This window comes from Furipterus horrens, unplaced genomic scaffold (genome assembly GCF_987537825.1).
Source record: "Furipterus horrens unplaced genomic scaffold, mFurHor1.1.pri manual_scaffold_3, whole genome shotgun sequence".
NCBI lineage: Eukaryota > Metazoa > Chordata > Mammalia > Chiroptera > Furipteridae > Furipterus > Furipterus horrens.
Genome location: NW_028327173.1, coordinates 26,891,912 through 26,911,624, shown reverse-complemented (window position 1 = coordinate 26,911,624; position 19,713 = coordinate 26,891,912). Strand labels below are relative to the sequence as shown.

At 42.3% G+C, this 19,713-nt stretch overlaps 1 protein-coding gene and 1 pseudogene across 1 annotated transcript in view; one reads left to right on the top strand and one right to left on the bottom strand.

Moving 5' to 3' along the window:
* Positions 1-1,927: 1,927 nt before the first annotated feature.
* The window catches only part of LOC150014692 (small ribosomal subunit protein eS1-like), an 18,448-nt pseudogene continuing 662 nt past the window's right edge, over positions 1,928-19,713 (bottom strand).
* Positions 12,911-19,713, top strand: part of COL9A2 (collagen type IX alpha 2 chain) — a 22,241-nt gene continuing 15,438 nt past the window's right edge. Inside the window, exon 1 of the mRNA XM_090269190.1 lies at positions 12,911-13,004. The gene's annotated coding sequence lies outside the window, so the exon portion shown is untranslated. The remainder of the gene's footprint in view (positions 13,005-19,713) is intronic.

Genomic DNA, 19,713 nt, shown 5'->3' with positions numbered 1-19,713 from the left:
TTTTGTAGGAGGGTCTTAAGAAACCCAACTAATTGTAGCTTAAACAAATAGAGCTTTATTTTTCTCACAGAACAAGAAATCCAGAGGCAGAACGGTTATTTACATTGATTCAGCTACCTGGCAAGGCCATCAGCATCCAGACTCTATCATTCCATTTTGCCATCATCAGCCTACTGAATTTTTATCCTCATGTTTAGTGGTCCTCAACCAAGCAGCACCAGCTTCACCTGGAAGCTTGGTAACGGTGCAAGTTCTCATGCCCACTCCTGACTTAGGAATCAGAAACTCTGGAGATAGAGCCCAACAGTCTGTGTTTTGAGAAGCCCTCTGGATGATTCTGATGCACACTCAGGTTCGAGAACCACTTCTCATGCTGTCACCTCTTGGTCACAAAATGGTCACCACAGCTCCAAACATCATATCATCTTCGAAGGCAGGAAGAGTGGGGAGAGAGTGCCCCCAATCTGATTGTTCCTTTTATCAATCAGTAAAGCAAAAGTTTTCCCAGAGGCTCCCAGCAGATTTTCCCTTAAGACTCGGTCAGAACCAGGCTGCGTGGCTCAACCCCTAACTACGAAAGTGTTCAGAGAAAGCATACATCTGGCTTTCCAACCCCTAGAGTAAGAGGCAGCAACAGAGAAGGGGGCTGGGAATGGATGCAGACAGCCAGAAGGCAATGTCTGTCACAGGGTCCATGGTGCTCAGGGTCACAGATAAATTACTCCTGACTCCATCCTGCAAAAGGAGCAGAAGATCTTGACATTCATCTGCAAAAGTAATTGTACAACTTCCAAATTCTTTAGATGGGAGGATCTACAAGATAGAAATCTCGTTCTCAAAAGTTTTTTTTTTTAAAGAAGAAAAATCTCATTCTTATTGATATTATCTACCTTTCAAGGAGTAGTAGTTCTGATCGTAATTCATATGCTAAAAGAATGCTTTTCTATCTGAAATGGGCAGGGGCAGGAACAAGGAGGAAGAGAAGAGAACTTTCAAACTGGTTTAAAGAAACACCATTTTCACATTTTGACTTGGGGATCTGACATTGTGGCTGCTTTCAGACCATCGGCCAAACAGCCTATCACACCAAATGTCCAATTTTGGTACAAATCACAGAACAAAAGAGGTGCTTAAATCTGCCTTAGTAAAGTTTGTTTCCAGGCAATCAAGGAGGAGACCATTCCAGACAGAGAGATTAGTATGCATGAAATGCAGAAGTGAGAAAGGAGAACTGAAAATTGTTATATGCAAGGAGCATTAGGGAAGCTGGAGAGAGCAACGAGCCAGATCACAAAGAGCTTTGTGTGCTGTGCTGAGAAAGTCGGACTCCACACTGTTCCTAACGTCATTAACCTGGGTCCACAGGTGGACTTCAGCACCTTGTCAACTCTCTGAAATTATATGACAAAATTCACAGGCGTGTGGTCTGTGTATTTTCCTGAGGAGTGGGCCTTAGATTTGCAAAGGTATGTGCAACCCAAACAAGTTTAAGAATCACTTCTTTGAGGAGTCAAGGAATTAGTCATTAAACTTTTTATCTATCACCAGAATCAATTCAGCTATATTCTAGATCTAGACTAACTAGAAAAGGACAGAGCTCAGACTAGAACCAGGATGTCATTTTCCTGTCTGGAACCCTTTCTTGTGTCTTTTCTGCAGTGGACAGTCCCCAACCAGTCCCAAGAGAGACATGGGGAATCCTGCAGTGTATGAGAAACACTCGCCAAGCCACAGAGTTCCTCCTCTCTCCGAAAACCTCAGTTCTGCTCTCTGTCACTACTCCCAAATGAATGACAAAGGAGGGGGTGGTAGCTCTGTGAAGAGAGATCCACCAGGTTTCCATCAAAGCTGGGGCACTCCAGAATGACACTCCTCCAAGAAGACACCAGACAATGCAACAGGAGAGTGTCACCAGTAAGTCTAAATTTTAAGCAGATTGTTGAGCTGGGGACTTATATCCCTCAGCTTGTTCAACTTTAGTACCTGTCTCATCTCCAGTAGCTTTCCCAGAACTGCTACCTTCACCATGAAGCTCCATGAGTTTTCCCAGTTCAAACATGGGCTTCTTCAGCATTTTGACTTTTCTAACAAAGACATCATGGAGAGGATAAATAGATTGGTAAGGCTTTTCTGTGTCTTTTCCAGTGCTATCTGGAATCAACTTATTGACCACTCTTTCAAGTCATTTGTCTCTGCACTTCTCAGGTCATGATTTTCATCATCTTCTTCTGGATTTGGTGGACTCATGGATGCTGAGCATAAAAGGTCTTCCAAACCTGATTGTTGAATCCTTTTTTAGTAAAACCAACACAGAATACACAAAGAAAATAACCATCAGTAGTCTTGACATCAACATGAGCTTCAAGCATGGCCTGCCATTGTTTGACCATGGAGCACATTTTGTCATGGGTAAGATCCATGCCACAAAATTACTCAGGCAGTTTTTGCCCTGCACATCCTCAGTAATTAGCTTGAATTTTCTAAATGCAGTTTCATCATGCTGCAGATGAGGGATGATCATCTCAAAACTTGGCCCTTGAGACCATCAGATGCAATTTTGGTTCCTTGAGTTCTCGTGACTAGCGTTTTTCTGATATTCCTTATATTGAACATAACTGGTGCTTTCACGTCATACCAATGTTTCTTAGAAAATAGATCAACTACTTCCTTCTTGGCTCCCTTTTAGCCACCTTTTGCCCTTCACGAGGCACTTGTTCTTGTCCACTGCTATTGTTCTCAGTGCTGCTTAGAGTCAAAAGGGCATAAAGGAACTTCTTGTCTTTACTTGTCCCTGTGATTCTGTTACAGAACCCTTGGGCTGCTCCAATTGAAACAGAACCCACAGGCTCTTTAGTTAGGGGCCTGATTACCCGCAGCCAGAATTATAACTCTCAATACCAGAGTTTAGTGAAAAGAAAAAGAATTGTTTATTTAACAGTTATATAGATTTAGTTACTTGCGGATTTCTGTTGTTAAGTTTTATGTTTTTTAAAACACCCATAAACACATATCCTTGCCTTCCCCCCCCCACCAAACCAGGCTAGTTTTAGAAAAGTTAGAGATATTGTTTCCCTACTATCCAAACACAGTTCAGCTTTACTAGTAGCTGCCAATCACTCAATTCTGATTGGGGAGACCTCGTCTGTGTTATGGTGTCCACCAGCTCTTAATCCAGAACCTCGTGGATTCTCAGCCTCCTTGTAAACTGTATAGTTAGTCCTTTTGTAATCCACATGGTCAGTCTATTCCTTTTCAAAGGAGCAAGGTATGTCCCTTCCTTAAAACTGCATCGTCAGACCCCTTAAAATGCCTGCCACTTATTTTTAAATCCCTGACTGCGTCCTCTGATGCAGTGGGTGTGGTAACCAGTTCTGACCATTCACAGAACCTCACGCAGGCTCTGTGTGCTTTTTCCATACCAACCCCTGGGCCAAGACCCCTTCCATCTACCTGAGGCCTTGGATGCATCCAAGCCATTTTGCTTAAGAAAGACACTAGCCACCAGCTTCAGGCATGTGGAGGCATTCTGAAAGCTGCTTCCTTCTCCCCATCCCCCCGCCGCAAACTCTGGGGATTTTTGGACTCCCCTGTTTCTATAACAATTCCTGGTTAAAAACATTTAAAAAAGAATAGAATCATTTGGATATACTTCCAATTTTGAGTTTTCAGAAGTCTCAACTCCGGAGGCTTGCAATCCTCATTGTAATGAGTGGAGCAGAATATTCTTTTTCTTAACTCAAAGAGAAATTACTTTACAAAAATCATAATAAACACGACAATTTTAAAAATAATTGTTTAAGAAGAAGATGCAGAAATGGTCTTTACATGACTAAACCTGTTTGACCAATGATGCTATTTTGGTTCTTTCCCATTCATTCCTGAATTTAAGAAGCCCTTGAGGTTTTTAGCCCCTCAGGTACAACACACTTGAAATAGTCACCCAGGTAGACTCACACAGACCTCCAGATAACTTTGTTATCACCCTCAATTAAGGTGGGAACTTCCCTTGATTCAGAATGGGGACCTACTTACCTAAATATATTACACAAGTGCCTAAAGAGGAATGGCCCCGGTTTTCAAACTGCCATGCAAATTCAGTTTTGTACCAGTAATACAGTCTGCTTCTTGGTTTTGTCTCTTACCAAAAAACATATGTGTTATGCATACTTGCCAGCCCACTCACCTCTGTTGTTTTGTTTTGTTTTTTTCCCCACTTATCGATTTTATTGACTCTACTTTCATTCTTGAAATCCTTCGCTGATAACTGGACCTCTTCTAGTCATTCTCTTATGGTCTCATAGGCCAGGGACCTCCCGTTTGCACATGCCCTCTGCACCCTTTGCTGATCTCCAACATATTGCAGTGGGTCCAGTCTGATTCCTGTGCTGGTGTACCCCGAGGTGCAGGTTGTTCTGTCTGCAAACCCTACTGACCCCTGGTGTGGATAATGGCTGGAAAAACCAGTGACTTCACTGCTGGCTTGCCTGGCCTGCTCTCTAGTACTGAAAATGTGTAGCTGGGCTTCATCAGGTGGCCCATTCAGTCAATTCAGAGCACCCAGCTGGGCAGCCGCTTCATCCATGGCTTCTAGAGACTGGAACCCTGTGGCCACACACCTGCTCCTCCTCACTGGTGGGGGATTCACAACCCACAGCCTCTGAGAGACAATCCCTGCTTTCTATCTGACTCACCAGCCCTCTGCCATTTTCAGCAACTGCCTATTGGACACGGTGCTTCCGTAAGTGACCTGTGGAAAACTGGTGCTTGGGTTGCAGAGGAAACAACACCATACAAGCTGTCAATGAGGATTAGAAATAATAAAGAACTCTCCACTTACTCTGCATGACCTCAGACAAGATACTTCACCTCTATGTGCCTCAGTGTCCTCACCCATAACATGGGATTGGAAGGGTGATTATGAAAATTAGAAATAATATACAAGAAGTATCTGGTATATCAACAGTGTTTAACAAGTGGTACCTATTCTTATTATTAACTACAAACAGCAGGCCTATTTTTGACCCCCACTTTATCACTGGAGTCACAAAACCTCATATATTAAAAACAGCAATACAACAAAAGGCAAAAATAGTAACCTCAGAAAAATTCACAGAAATGCAATTGGGGGGAAATTTAATGAATTAAACAGCCCAATAGAAAATAGGGTAAATGATATGACTAGGCACTTTAGTGAAGAAACAACAAAATGATCAGTAAACACACAAAAATTTTTTTTGTTCTCATTAGAAACAAATACAAATTAATAGAATAATAAAATCTGTTTTACCTATCATGTTGGAAAAGGTTTTAAAATTATGATACCAGCAGCATATTAAATACCTCTTCAAAAATCAGACCTTGAGCTCCCATTCTTGCACTGTACAATGGAAATGATCCAATAAATCTACAAAAATTATGATGAGTTACGTACTTGTGTAGGGTGCCGGGTGAAGGTAGTTGCATTGATCTCATCATCTAGCTCCTCAGTGCTTATTCTGGTGGACACCACAGATACAGTTATAAAAATGATTTGACATGTCATAGAAATATCAGGTCTAAAGACTGTTTTTCTAATGTTATGTAGAAGAGAGAACAAACTCTGACATCAGACTTGTCCTCCCTTTCCCCCACAACTGGATGCAGTTTTAGTTCTTCTAAGAGTCAGGATGCTCCCTCCCCTACTCTGGGCCTCCATTTGCTGTTCTTTCTTTCTGGAAGACCATCCCTCCTCACCCACACAGATCCAGACCCCAAGTCATAAGAATACTGCATATAAGTGTTGAATGGGCATGGGGGGGGGGGGGATGAGACTTCCCAGGGTTTGCCCAGGTAACTGCGGATGGTAACACACGAACTTCCGAAGAAGACGAGTGAGTCTAGCTAATAGCAAAGCTTTTGTATTGCAAGTTTGGGTCCAGAACTGAATTGCTTAGGATAATGAAAGAAAAAAAAAAAAAAGACTCCTTCCCCAACAGGCCTCCCTCTCCAACCTTCTCTTATATAGTATTCATCCTCTCTGCTTAATAAATTTCACATAAATATTTAAAGAATACTGGCTTATGTGGGTGCCAAATTAACGGCTTGCCCAAAACACTCAAGAGAACATCCAGCGTGTCTCCACTCGTCCACAGGCTGCAGCCTGAACCTCACTTCCACTGTCACAGTCTCTGTGCTGAGCACCCAAACCAAATTTCTACAGCACCAACGACTAATGGAGTGAAGCAGACATGCTGTCTTCTTTCAGAGGGGGTTGATAAAAAGCTCAGAACCCCCAAAACAAGCCGGTGAAATAAGAGCATGTTTGTAACTGGGGCTTTTTATTCCCACCCAGCTGCTTCCTGACGTGGTGGGTCAGCTAGACCTGGTGGAAACAGCGTGGAACTGGGATTGAGTAGAGCTGACTTCCAAACCTAGTTCTGCCGCTCGTGGTACAGTTTTGGGCAACTCACTGAAAGGAACACTAGAGGTGTTTAAGGCATTAGGTCTGTAAAACCCTTGGTGTGATTCTGATGAAAACATGCATATTCGTAACACACGGAGTGTAAATGTCAAATGCATCAAAATGTCTTGCACAAACTCCATGACAGTGAGAGGAAGAAAAATTACATGGCTAGTTGCCTGTTTTTGCCCACTGTAGGAGCAAACACATAAAAGACAGGTCCGGTGTTGGCGAGGGTGCAGAAAAACAACAGCCAAGCTTATAAACTGTAGTGGGAGTAGGAGCTGGTTATAAACTTTTGGGGAAATATTTTGAGACATTTTTGGGGTGATGTGAAAATGTACATACTACTGGACCATGTAAGTCCTCTTCTGGGGATGGATCTGCAGAGATAATGGCAGAAACACCTGAAGATACATATTCAGTGAACTTCGCCATGGGTTGTTTGTGTGATCCTCACATATCCTGAGACTCCGAACAACTCAGTCTCTACGTGCTATCCCATGCAAAGATGTCAGTGCCAGGAGAATGGAACTCCAATCTCGTATCTCTCAGAGAGTGATAAACTTTTCCCTGAGCCACAGTCTCCCCAGCTCTCCTGAGCTCACCCTGGCCAGACCTCCAAATGTGAGGCTCGCAACCTTCCGTTCCCTTCCCCCTCGCCTCCTGCCTCTCCCTGCTGAATTCTCTGCCTGATCTGGACTCTGAATCACAAAGCCTGGGAAACAACATAACTTATCTAGAAGGCAAGATAGTGGCAGAGGAAGGGGATAAGCTGAACAAAACAAACTTGTGTTTGGTGGGGAGGGCTTGCTGCTAAGGTTCAGGTCAGAGGACACGCATTGGTAGCTGATAGAAAAAGGAAGTAGAGATAATGTTCTTCATTTTTAAGATATAATTTTAACTCTATGTTGTTATATACAACAGATACAGGTATTAAAAAGAAAGGGAGATCTTTAGGTGCTAGTTAGTAAAGAAATCCATGATATGTTGGTATTTTGAAGAAAAGCAAATTGTGTGTGTGCACGTGTGTATGATATTGAAAGAGGGAGGGGGGATTTTAAAGAGGTGGGAGTTCAAATGCTGTTTTCATTTTTACAAACAACAATAAAAAATAAAAGCAAATATGTTAACCTTCAGATTGGAGAAGTCTCCTTTCCATCAATGGGACTAACCTGGGATGTGACAGCTGTGGCTCCAGGTGTTGCCTTCTAAAATGGGAAATTACCACAGTCATTAGCGAGGCAATGTCTGGCCCCTCAGTGCTCTCACTTCTGCCGTTGCCATTCATAGCCCAGTGTCACTCCCACTAGCAGGATCATTGCCTGGGACAACGCTGCCAAAATCCTCTGGCAAATCCTTCAATACGAGTTTGCAGAACAGTCCTGGCCTGGTGGCTCAGTTAGTTGGAGCATCGTCCCGCACCAGAAGGTTGTGGGTTTGATTCCCAGTCAGGGCACATACCTAGGTTGCACGTTCGAGCCCAGGTCGAGGTGCCCAATCGATGTTTCTCTCTCACACCAATGTTTCTCTCTCTCTCTCTTTCTCTCCCCCCACCTTCCTCTCTCTCAAGTCAATAAATATATCCTCCATGAGGGTTTAAAAAAGGAAGGAGTTCACAGAACAGGAAGTGTGAGCTGGAAGGAATCATGTCTATTACTTCGCAAAGCAAACACTCATGAAGAGTGTGTTTCATAGTAGAGCCTTGCTGGGCACTGGGGACACAGCAGTGAGGCAGACACAGGCCCTGGCCTCATGGAGTCACAATGTAGTAGAGGAGACTGAAAAGTCCACAGGTCGTTCCAATGCTATGTGCTACACCCTGACTTGGGAAAAGGGCTAGAGCATGTCAGAGGAGAACATATACCCCAGGGAAGGCTTCCAGAAGAGGATGATGCCTAGACTAGATACAAAGAACACATAAGAGTGACCTTGATGGACAATGACCTTTATGGAAGAATGGAAACTGAGGCTGTAGGCAGTTAAGTATGGCTGCATTGCAGGGTGCTTGAGGGAGGTGGGAGGGGAAAGATAAGAGGGTGTTCAACAGGTAAGGACAACTGGATCACAAAATAATGCCCGCCATGCTAGGAATTTGGTTTGCAGCCTGAAGTTCATGGGGAGCCATTTAAGAGGGTTTGTTTGTTTATTTGTTTGTTGGTGTTTAATTGAAGTATAATTGACATGTAACATTATACTAGATTTAAGTGTACAACATAAAAATTTAATATTTGTATACATTACAAAATGATCACCACAAGCCTAGGTAACATCCATCACCACACATAGTTACAAAACATTTTTTTCTTGTGATGAGAACTTTTAAAATCTACTCTCTTAGCAACTTTTAATCATGCAACACAGAATAATTAACTATAGTCACATAACAAGCATCCACATGACTTATTTTTTTAAAACTGGAAGTTTATAAAACACTTTTGAAAAAAGTATTTTTTGACCCCTTTCACTCATTTTGCCCACCTGTCTGCCCCCACCGCTGGAACTACTAATCTATTCTCTGTATCTACAAACTTGATTTTTTTAAGATCCCACATATAAGTGATATCAGGTGATATTTGTCTTTTTGTGACTTATTTCACTTAACATGGACTAATATGACTGAGTTTGTTTAGAGAGACCACACTGGTTAAAATTTGGAGGAGTGCAGTGGGCAGAATAATGCCCCCCCCCCCCAAAGATGTCCACATCCTAATCCCTGGAACCTGTGAATATCTAACATTACACGGCAAAGGAATTTTGCAGGTGTAATTAATGTAAAGCTCTTGAGCTCAGATTATCCTAGATTAACCAGATGGGCTCAATGTAATCACAAGCATCCTTGGAAGTGGAAGGGCGGGGATGGGGGCAGAAGAGAGAGGCAGAGGAGATTCTGCTGTGGAAGAATTGTCAGAAAATCGCATTGTTGCTGGTTTTGAAAATGGAAGGAAGACCCTGGCTGGTGTGCTCAGTGGATTGAGCGCCTGCCTGCACACTGAAAGGTCACTGGTTCGATTCCCAGGCAGAGCACATGCCTGGGCTGCAGGCCAGGTCCCCGGTTGAGGGCATGTGAGAGACAACCAACCTATGATTCTTTCACACATTGATGCCTCTTCTTCTCCCTTCTTTCCCTTCTCTCTAAAAATAAATAAAATCTTTAAAAAAAAGAAAAAGAAAATGTAAGGAGGGAGCCATTAGCAAAGGCATGTGGAAAGTCCTTAGAAGGTAGAAAAGAAAAAGAAATAAACTCTTCCTTAGAGTCTCCAGAAGGAACACAGCCCTGCTCACATCTTGATTTTAGTCCAGGATCATATTTCTGACCTACAGAACTCTAAGATAAAACATTTGTATTGTTTTATGCCACTAAATTTGTGGTCATTTTTTATAGCAGCAGTAGAAAACTGATACAGATTTTGATACTACTGTAACAAATACCTAAATGTGAGGAAGTGAGTTTGGAATTGAACAGTAGGAAGAGGCAGGAAAAACTTTGGGAAGCATGATAGAAAAAACCTAGATCACCTTCAGAAGATGTAGTTGAAATGTGAGTGTTGACAACTCTGCCAGTGAGGACTCAGAAGGAAATGAAGAGCGTGGTTAAAAAAAAAAAAAGAAAGAAAGAAAAAAGCATGTCAGTTTAGAGAACACCTCAATCATTTTGAACAGACTGGGTGGAAATGTGGATGCTAAAGGTGCTGCCTGTGAGGGCTCAGAAAGAAATAGGAACGTATTATTGGAACCTGGAGGAAAGGGGAACCTTGTCACACAGTGGCAAAAAGCTTAGAACTGTGTACCCTGCAGTTACGTAGAAAGCAGAACCTAAAAACAATGAACTTCGATATTTAGCTGAAGAGACTCCCACGCCAAGTGTCGAAGGGCGTGGCCTGGTTTCTGGCAGCTTAGAGCCAAGTGAGAGGGAAAATCGATAAATTGAGAAGAGAATTGTCAAACAAAAATGAACTGGGACTTAATGATTTGGGAACTCCTCAGCCTATCTAGATTGCAAATGATACTAAGATGAGAAGATTCACTGTCAGGAAAGTGTGCTTTAGAGGAAAAAGCTGAGGATGTGGCTGGACAAGATTTTGCTAATATCTCCGTAAGATCAAAATGTCCAAGTATTCACTCACATAAAGACTTTTGAAGAGATTAAGTATGAGACTCATAGATCCCCTCAGCTATCTCAATAGAAGCCAAAAATTCAAATGGGTTTATTTAGAAAGAATCATGAAGGAGGCGTTTATTTAATGGAGTACATTCTTGGGACACACATGAGAGACCCATAGTTTCTTGAGGATTTTATATGAGGAGGAACAGTGAACTTGGACAGAAAAGGATACAAATTTAAAAGAAAAAAAAAAAAAAAAAAAGGCTACAGGATGGACCCATAAAATTCTCCCAGCAGGAAACAGGATGAAAACAGGTGCTATATTTCATGAAAAAAGAAAAATGATTCAAAGGGTAGAGCCACAGAATATTATTATCCTTAGGCCTTGAAACCTAAAGGAGTTCATTCAATTCAATTTTGAAATTACTTGGGACTGATGACTCCTTTATTTCTTTCGTTTTTTTCTCTTTTTGCAAAGGAATGTCTATAACTGGTCTCCTATGCCAGTCCTACTATTCTGTTTTGGGAGTAACTTGTTTTTTAGTTTCACAGGCCACAGATGGAAAGGAACTTCCCCTGAGGATAGATTATACTAAATCTCATCCAATACCTAAGAAAGATGAGTTAGATGATAAGATTTGGACTTTTTGAGCTGGTGGACTTAGATGAGATTTTGGACTTCGAGTTGATACTTTAATGGGGTGGGACTTTGGGGGTATTTTTTGAAGTGAGGTTAATGTATTTTGCATGCAGGAAAGACATGAATATTTGGGGGGTAGAGAGAGGACTGTGGTAGACAGAACAACAGCGCTCCAAAGATGTCTACTTCCTAATTCCGAGAACCTGTGAACCTGTTACATTACATGGCAAGACGGTCTTTGTAGATACAATCCAGTTGGGGATTTTGAGATGGAGATGTTATTCCAGATTATGCAAGTGGGTCCAATGCAATCACAAGGGGCCTTAAAAGTGGAAGAGGAAAACAGAAGAGAGGAGCAGAGGAGATTTGGCTGTGGAAGAACAGAAGCTGCATCTGCAGCTTTTCTGGCTTTGAAAATGGAGGAAGGGGGTCATGAACCAAGAAATGTGGGAAGCCTCAAGAAGGTGGAAGAGGCTAGGAAATGAGCTCTCCTCCAGAGCCTCCAGAAGGGAACACAAGAGGCAAACAAGGGGTAAAACTGAGGCAGAATCCAAATCAGAGGCAGTTGTAATAATCCAAGCAAAAGAGGGATGGATGGAGGCACAGTCAGGATGGGGAGAGGCGGGTGGACTGGGTAAACATACAAGGCATAGTGACTGGAACATGGTGATGATACTTCCAGGGTAGGGGAGGGGGAAGTCAGGGCTGACACCCATACTTCTGGCTTAAGCAATGGGGTGGAGGGTGGACCCACTGGCTATGTAATCAACACAGGAAGAAGAGCAGGTTTGGGGGCAAGCAGGTAATTTCATTCTGGACATATCAAGTGTGTGACGTCTGTGAAGCATCCCAGAAGCAGCTGGATAAGCGGGTCTGAGGCTCTGGGGAAAACATCTAGATGACAAAGTCAGTGGAGTGGGTTAGCTGGCCCAGGAAGAACATGGGTAGCAAAAAGATAAGGGCAGGACAAGACCCTTTGGGGCGGTAAATGTGTGCAGAGAAAAGAACGCCACAAAGGAGCATGAGAAGGAACTGCTAGAGATGTGGGAAGAAACCAGGAGACTATAGCTCATGGAAGCCAGCACACCACAGTTTATCAATGTTACATCAGAAGTGAGAAGGAACCAGATGGAACAAATAGGGAATCAGTTGGAACCGAGATCAGGATTGGGTGGCTAAGAGGAGTCTGAAGGAGCTCTGCTCTAGCTTGACAAGGAAGTGGAGTGGTTGGCTTTTCTGCCCAGGCATGTGAGGGCAGAGCCCAGGTAGGCAAACCTGCTCAGGACTGGGGCTCAGCCTAGAATGGACACCTGATTCCAAGAAGGGGTTCCAGCTCCTCCCACCCCACCTTGCTCCATGGGACTGACCCTCTTCCCAGCAGGGAAGAGGGAGCACGTCACCTACCCTAAACTCTGAACATTTTCCTTGTTTCCTGCCTTTGCTTACAATATTCCTTCTACCTAAAATATTCTAAGCTTGCTGGGCACTTCATGGACATCTAGAGGTGAAGTGACTTGCCCAGGGTCAGACAATTAGTATGTGGTAGAATCAGGATCCAAGTATAGCTGACTACAAATGCTAAGGTCTGAATCTCCAGAAGCCATGATCTCCCCCTTGTTAGTTCCCAGGGAGTTTTTTGTCTTCTCTCCCCATTTCATCTCTGAATGCTCCACAAGAAAAGGGTTTTCAACGCGTCAGCGTGATGTGCTGCAGAAGAGGACCACGTGGTGGCGCCAGAGTCCCAGAGAGCCTGATTTACTGCTGACCGGGAGGCGGACTGTCCCAGGAACAGAGGACTCGGTGCGAAAGCGAGGAGACAGGTGGGCTGACTTTTTTAACTTGCCCTCTAAACCCACCCCCTCCTTCCCATCAGAGTTGGGGAGAAAGGATTAGGAGATTGGAAGATTAGAGAATAGAAGTCTGAGGATTGTATGATGGAGTGGCCCAGCCCTCAAGTCAAACAAGATTTTAAAAATCTTCTCCAAAAGGGATAGGACGCCAAACACCAGCTGTGGCAAGCTGGTGGCGGCTGCTGGATTTCGGCCCCACTCTCCTCTGCCATCCATTTTCATGCGGAACCCAAACTGCACAACTTTATGCTGTGGTCTTAGTGGAAAAGAGAGGAAATAAACGCACGGTACTGGTACCTACCATGAGTCAGAAACAGCGGAAATACAGCTAAGTATCCTTGGAGAAATTATTTTATTCCTCTAAGCCTCCGTCTTCTTGTGTATAAAATGGAGATAATCACATGACCTGAATCACTGAGTGGTTGTGTGGACTTAATGAAATGCACCAGTATAATATCTGTCATATTGCAAGTGCTCAATATTATAAAATACAATTGTAACCGTAGAAATACATAAATGATAACTGTAATTATTAATAAATTAGTAGTCTATAGCTACTGTTTTTATGATTATGTCCTTCAATTATTTCCTCACACTACAAGCCTGACACATAGGTTTAAGAGCAGTGAGTCCATTACTCTGAACTAACCCCTGAGAACCTGCCCTGGAGAGAGGACTGGTAGGGGGGTCCTGAGGGCAGTGTCAGCCCACAGACCCAATGTATGTTGGGGACTGATTCAATGATATGTGACTTGCTCACTCAAAAACCTGTGGACCACCTGCTGTTTGGGAAGACAGCGATGAAATCAGTCAGGCTCAGTCTCTGCTTCAACACGAAATATCTCAGGGATTAAGATTAAAAATTTTATTGAAAGAAAGAATATAAATCTTGAGTCAATTTGGATGAAAAGGAAAGAGAAGGGACATTTCTCTTCCCCCTACTTTTTGTTCTAATATGAAGGGAGGCCCTGGCTGGTGTGGCTCAGTGAATTGAGCACTGGCCTGTTAACCAAAGGTCACCAGTTTGATTCTCAGTCAGGGCACATACCTGGGTTGTAGGCCAGGTCCACAGTTGGGGGCATACGAGAGGCAACCACACATGGATGTTTCTCTCCTCTTTCTCCCTCATTCCCCATCTCTCTAAAAATAAATAAATAAATAAATAAAGTGAAAAAAAAAATACTAATAATATGAAGGGAGGATGCTTCCAGGCTCAATGTATTCCTCAGGAGAGACGAGGCTGGCAGGACATTGTGTGGGCCTACTCTTCTGGTCCAGGATCGTGCTTCTTGGGCCCACATTAGGGCTTGTTCTTGCAGAGGAAATTACTATAGTAGGTGGAAAGACAAAAACAAACATTTGAGTTTTTGTTTTTGATTTTTGCATCTTTGAGTTAATCTTAAACTTCTCTTTTTTAATAATGTGATGAATTACAGTAACGGGTTTTCTCATTTTAAAACATCCTACTTTCCTGGTATAAAATCAATTTGGTCCTGATGTATATCTTTTGATAGACTGCTATATTCAATCTGCTAATTTTTTTTTTATCCTCCTTTGAGAACATGCTTATTGATTTTTAGAGAGAGGGAAGGGAGAAAGACAGAGAGGGAGAGAAGCATCAATGTGAGAGAAAAACATCAATCGATCGATTGCCTTTCACAGGAGCCCTAACTGGGACCTAAGCTGCAACCTAAGTATGTGCCCTTACTGGGAATCAAACCCATGACCTTTCAGACCTTTTGGTTTACAGATGATGCTCCAACAACTGAGCCAGACCAGCCAGGCTATCTGCTAATATTTTATTTTATTTTATTAATTTTATTTTTAGTATATTCTATATTTTATTTTAAAGTATATTTTATTGATTATGTTATCACAGTTGTCCCAATTTTTCCCCTTTTACCCCCGTCTGACCAGTACTCCCCTTCCCTTCTGCAATCCTCCCCCTTAGTTCATGTCCATGGGTTCTGCATATAAGTTCTTTGGCTTCTTCCTTTCCTATACAATTCTTAACATCCCCTTGTCTATTTTGTACCTACCAATTATGCTACTTAATCCCTTCACCTTTACTCCCATTTATCTCCCTTCCCCCTCCCAGATGATAACCCTCCAAGTGATCCCCACACCTGTGATTCTGTTCCTGTTCTGGTTGTTTGCTTAATTGTTGTTTTTAGTTTCAGTTGTTGATAGCTGTGAATTTGTTGCCTTTTAATGTTTATAGTTTTGATCTTCATTTTCTTAAATAAATCACTTCAACATTTCGTGTAATAATGGCTTGGTAATGATGAACTCCTTTAGCTTTACCTTGTCTGGGAAGCACTTCATCTGCCCTTCTATTCTAAATGATAGCTTTGCTAGATAGAGTAATCTAGATTGTAGGTCCTTGCTTTTCATTACATTGAATGCTTCTTGCCAGTTCCTTCTTGCCTGCAAAGTTTCTTTTGAGAAATCAGCTGACAGTGTTATAAGTACCCCTTGGTAGGTATCTCTGCTTTTCTCTTGCTGCTTTAAGATTCTCTCTTTATCTTTAACCTTTGGCATTTTAAGTATGATGTGTCTCGAGGTAGTCCTCTTTGGGTCCAACTTGTTTGGGACTTTGTGCTTACTGGACTTGTATGTCTATTTCCTTTGCCAAATTAGGGAAGTTTTCCTTCATTATTTTTTCAAATAAGTTTTTGATTTCTTTCTCTTCCTCTTCTCCTTCTGGAACCTCTATGATTCAGCTGTTGGCATGTCTGGCGATATCTCAGAGGTTCCTGATTTCTAAATTTTTGTTTCTTCTTTCTGTTCTGATTGAAGGTTTATTTCTTCCTTATGTTCCAAAATGTTGATGTGAATCCCAGCTGCCTTCCCTTCACTGTTGGTTTTCTACAAATTTTTCTTTATTTCACTTAATGTAACCTTCATTTCTTCCTTTATGTTGTTGCCATACTCAATGAGTTCTTTGAGCACCCTTATTACCAGTGTTTTGAACTCTGCACCTGATAGGTTGGCAATCTCTGTTTCATTTAGTTCTTTTTCTGGGGTTTTGTTCTGTTCTTTCATTTGGGCCATATTTCTTTGTCTCCTCAATTTGGCAGCCTATCTGTGTTTGTTTCTGTGTATAAGGTAGAGCTGCTGTGATTCTGTTTTAGTAGCATGGTCTGTTGTTGAAAAAGCACCTGTAAATTATGTGGTGCAGAGCCTTAGGTAATCACCAGGGTCAGGCAATCCGCTTCACTGCTTTGTGGCTCTATGTGAGAGGAGGGCTCGGAGAGGGGTCTGTGCCACTGCCTGGCTTCTGGAGGTTTGCCTGGCACTTACCCCATTTCTGGTCACTTCACCCACTCCCTGTATACGCCTGGCACCCTTCCAGCTGTTGCCCTGGTGTTGAATTCCAGAATGGGTGGGTTTGTAAATGTTTTAAGGCCATGCAGGCCCTTTAAGCAGAATTTTCCTGAAAATCTGGCAGTTATTTTCCCACCACAACCCCCACTTGTTTTTATAGCCATAAGTTATGGGGACATATCTTCCCAGTGCTGGAACCCTGGGCTGTGCATTCTGGCCTTGGGCTGGGATCACTTGCTCCCCAGATGTCCCTCCCCCAACTTTTTTTCACCACACGTGAATGTGGGACTGCCCAGGCCCATTCCCCTGTACTGCCTCTTGTGGCCTCTCTGCCCCCTCTCTGCATCTTTGCCCCTCCTATCCATCTGGATGAATGTGGCTTCTTTAAATCCTTGGTTGTCAGAGTTCCATACAGTTTGATTTTCTGACAGTTCTGGGTGTTATTTCTTTTGAGATTTAGTTGTCATTCTTTTTGTGGTTGTGCATGAAGGTGAAGCATGTCTACCTACGCCTCCATCTTGAAATCCAATCTGCTAATATTTTAAATAGGACTTAAAATATTAAATCCTATTCACAAGACAGATTGACCTCTACTAGTTTTTTCTCTTATTGCGCATTACTGGTTTGGATATCAAAGTTATATTAGCCCCATAAAACGAGTTTGAAAATATTCTTTATACTTTTATAAAAATTTTGTAGAAGACTAGAGTTAGATATTCCTTAAAATATTTGATAGAGCTTGTCTTATTGATTTGTAAAAGCTCTTTCTATGTTATCTATATTAATTCTTTGTCTGGTAATGTGTATCATGACTATGTCTTTTCTGTCTTTTAATTTTACATATGTATTTTCATTATAAAGACATTTTTAAAGTGTTATAAAGTCAAATTTAAACATCTTTTCATAATTTTGTGTATTGTGCAGGAAAATTTTCCTTACCACAAAAAATTATTTTAAAATTTCCTTTAGATTTCCATAGTTTGTTATTTTACATTTAGGTCTTTAATTCATTTGTCCAGGAATATATTTTTTGCATGCTATGTAGAAATATAACTTGAATTTTTTTTAGTATATATACAGGTGTCTGAACATTTATTAACTGCCCTACCCTTTCCTTATTTATCCTAAATTAACCTTTATCATAAACTAAATATATAGACTTTTATCATAGATTAAGTGTATGATAAATGTGTGTGTCTTTCTCCTCTTCTCCTCCTCCTCCTTCTTTCTCCTCTTTCCCCCTTTCTTCTTATCCTTCTTATCACCCACCCCCAAATATGTTCCTGGACTGGTAAAACACTATTTGAATAACTCACTTTGTAGTATGTCTTGATCTCTGGTAGGGAAAGGCCCTTCTCCCCCCCACCCCAAGATTTTTTGGCTATTTTCACGCCATCTTTCTCCCAGAATCTCTGTAGAATGAGTTTTCACGAAAACTGCATTGATTTTGATTGGGACTGTGCGGAGTTTATGGATTAATTTCACATACTTGCAACATTGAGTCTTCCTATCCAGGAATATGAATAGATGACTCTGTTTATTAAGGTATCGCTGCTCCTTATGAGCTGAATGCAAAAGAAAAAAAAAAAAAAGAGCTGTATGCAATTGGCTGGAAACTCTAGGTCACTTCTTGTGAGTCCAAAGCTTTCCTTAAGATTTCTCTTAGTTACCTCTGGCTTTGCGCGTCAGCCTCCACTGAATTGATTCAGGTTATAAGCCCAAGTTGGGTAGGTTGTATTTTCTAAAGAGAGTTACACCAATATGTGTCCCATCCTCCAAGCTCTTTTTGGAATATGATATTGATGCTTGTCTATCAAGAGGCCATTTGAACCTAGGTGGACTTTTATAATCCCTTGATCCAAAAGAAACTGTTGACATTGATGCTGTGTGATTTCTGAGACTAGGTCCTAAGAGGCAATTCTGTTTCTGTCTGGTGTTCTCCCTCTCTCTCTCTGAGCTGCTATGTGAGGAGTTTCAGCTACCATGCTGATGAGACTCTGTGGAAAACCCACAGAGATAAAAGAGAGAGCTGCCCAGGAAATCCCGGCTGTCCCAGCCCCAGCTATTAGAGACTTCCCAGTACAGGCACCAGACGTGTGAGTGAAGAAGGCTTCTGGATGGCGCCAAACCCAGCCAACATCAGTCTGCGCCCTCCTAACAGACCCTGGAGTCAGAACCAACCAGCCGAGCCATTCCTGAATTCCTGATCCGAGAAATTGTTGTTTTAAGCCACTAAGTTTTCAGGTGATTTGTTATGCTGCAATATACAACTAATATACTAATATGTACTGTCCAGATGTGAAACTCATCCCCTTTCCATAGTTTTCATGTACAAAAAGGAAACTTACAGAAGACCTTTGTGTGCTTAGTCCACAAAGCAATGAAGAAATGAACAACACAAAACCAACAACTTTGGACATCCTATTTCTTAGAAATCCTTTACCCATATTACCTCACCCACCCCAGGCAATGCCCATCATCCCTCCCTCACCTCCTCATCCTCTTCCCTTCATTTTTCTTCATACTAACTTCAAATTCTTCTGGACTGTGTAAGGCTGACCAATGAAATTCTCTCAAATCCATTTTTCCCAGCTCAGTTTCAGGAACACCCTTCAAAGCCCAGGGACCTTTGCCAACACACCACTTGGAGCTGGACTTTTCTAGGTTCCAGAGGGCAGTCTCCTTGGCTATTTTGGCTGATCTCTACATTGAGTGTGGGCCTGGTAAACAGAGGATCCTTAATAAATCTTAATGAAAGCTAAGATGTATCAAGCACCTACCGTGTGCTGGTACTAGGTTAAGCATTTCACAAGCATCGTCTTATTCAATCTTCACAAAAATCCTGTAAGATAGGGACTCTTATTATTCCCTTTTACAGATGAGGAAACTGAGACTTGAAATAGTTTTAGGTGCTTGTGGTTATTCTTACAGTTAGTAACAGCGTCAGATTCCTAAGCACTTTACCAATATTGCTTAGGTGACTGCAAGGGAAGGCCAAGGACTCTGGAGGGAGGCTATGCTGGACGTGTGGGTTCTGGAAACCCTTGTATATGCAGTGGTGGTTGTTTCCATGAAGATGGAGAAAGGAGATCACTCCTAGTGAGTGAGAAGGCTCAATCCTAGATACTTAGGTGCTAAAGGGAGCTGCAGAGAAGAAAGGCAATAGAAGAAGAGGGGCTAGGTAGTGGAAGCCTGGACAGGGAAGACTTCAGGGACAGAATGGCCAAGGGCTGGCCCAGGTGCCAACAGCCTCTCTGGACGATTGCAGAAGGGTTGAGCCTCACTGGTGACCTCCGGAAGACTGATCTCCCAGCTGAGGCTGGAGCAGGGAGGTGAGGGAGAGGAGGAAGTT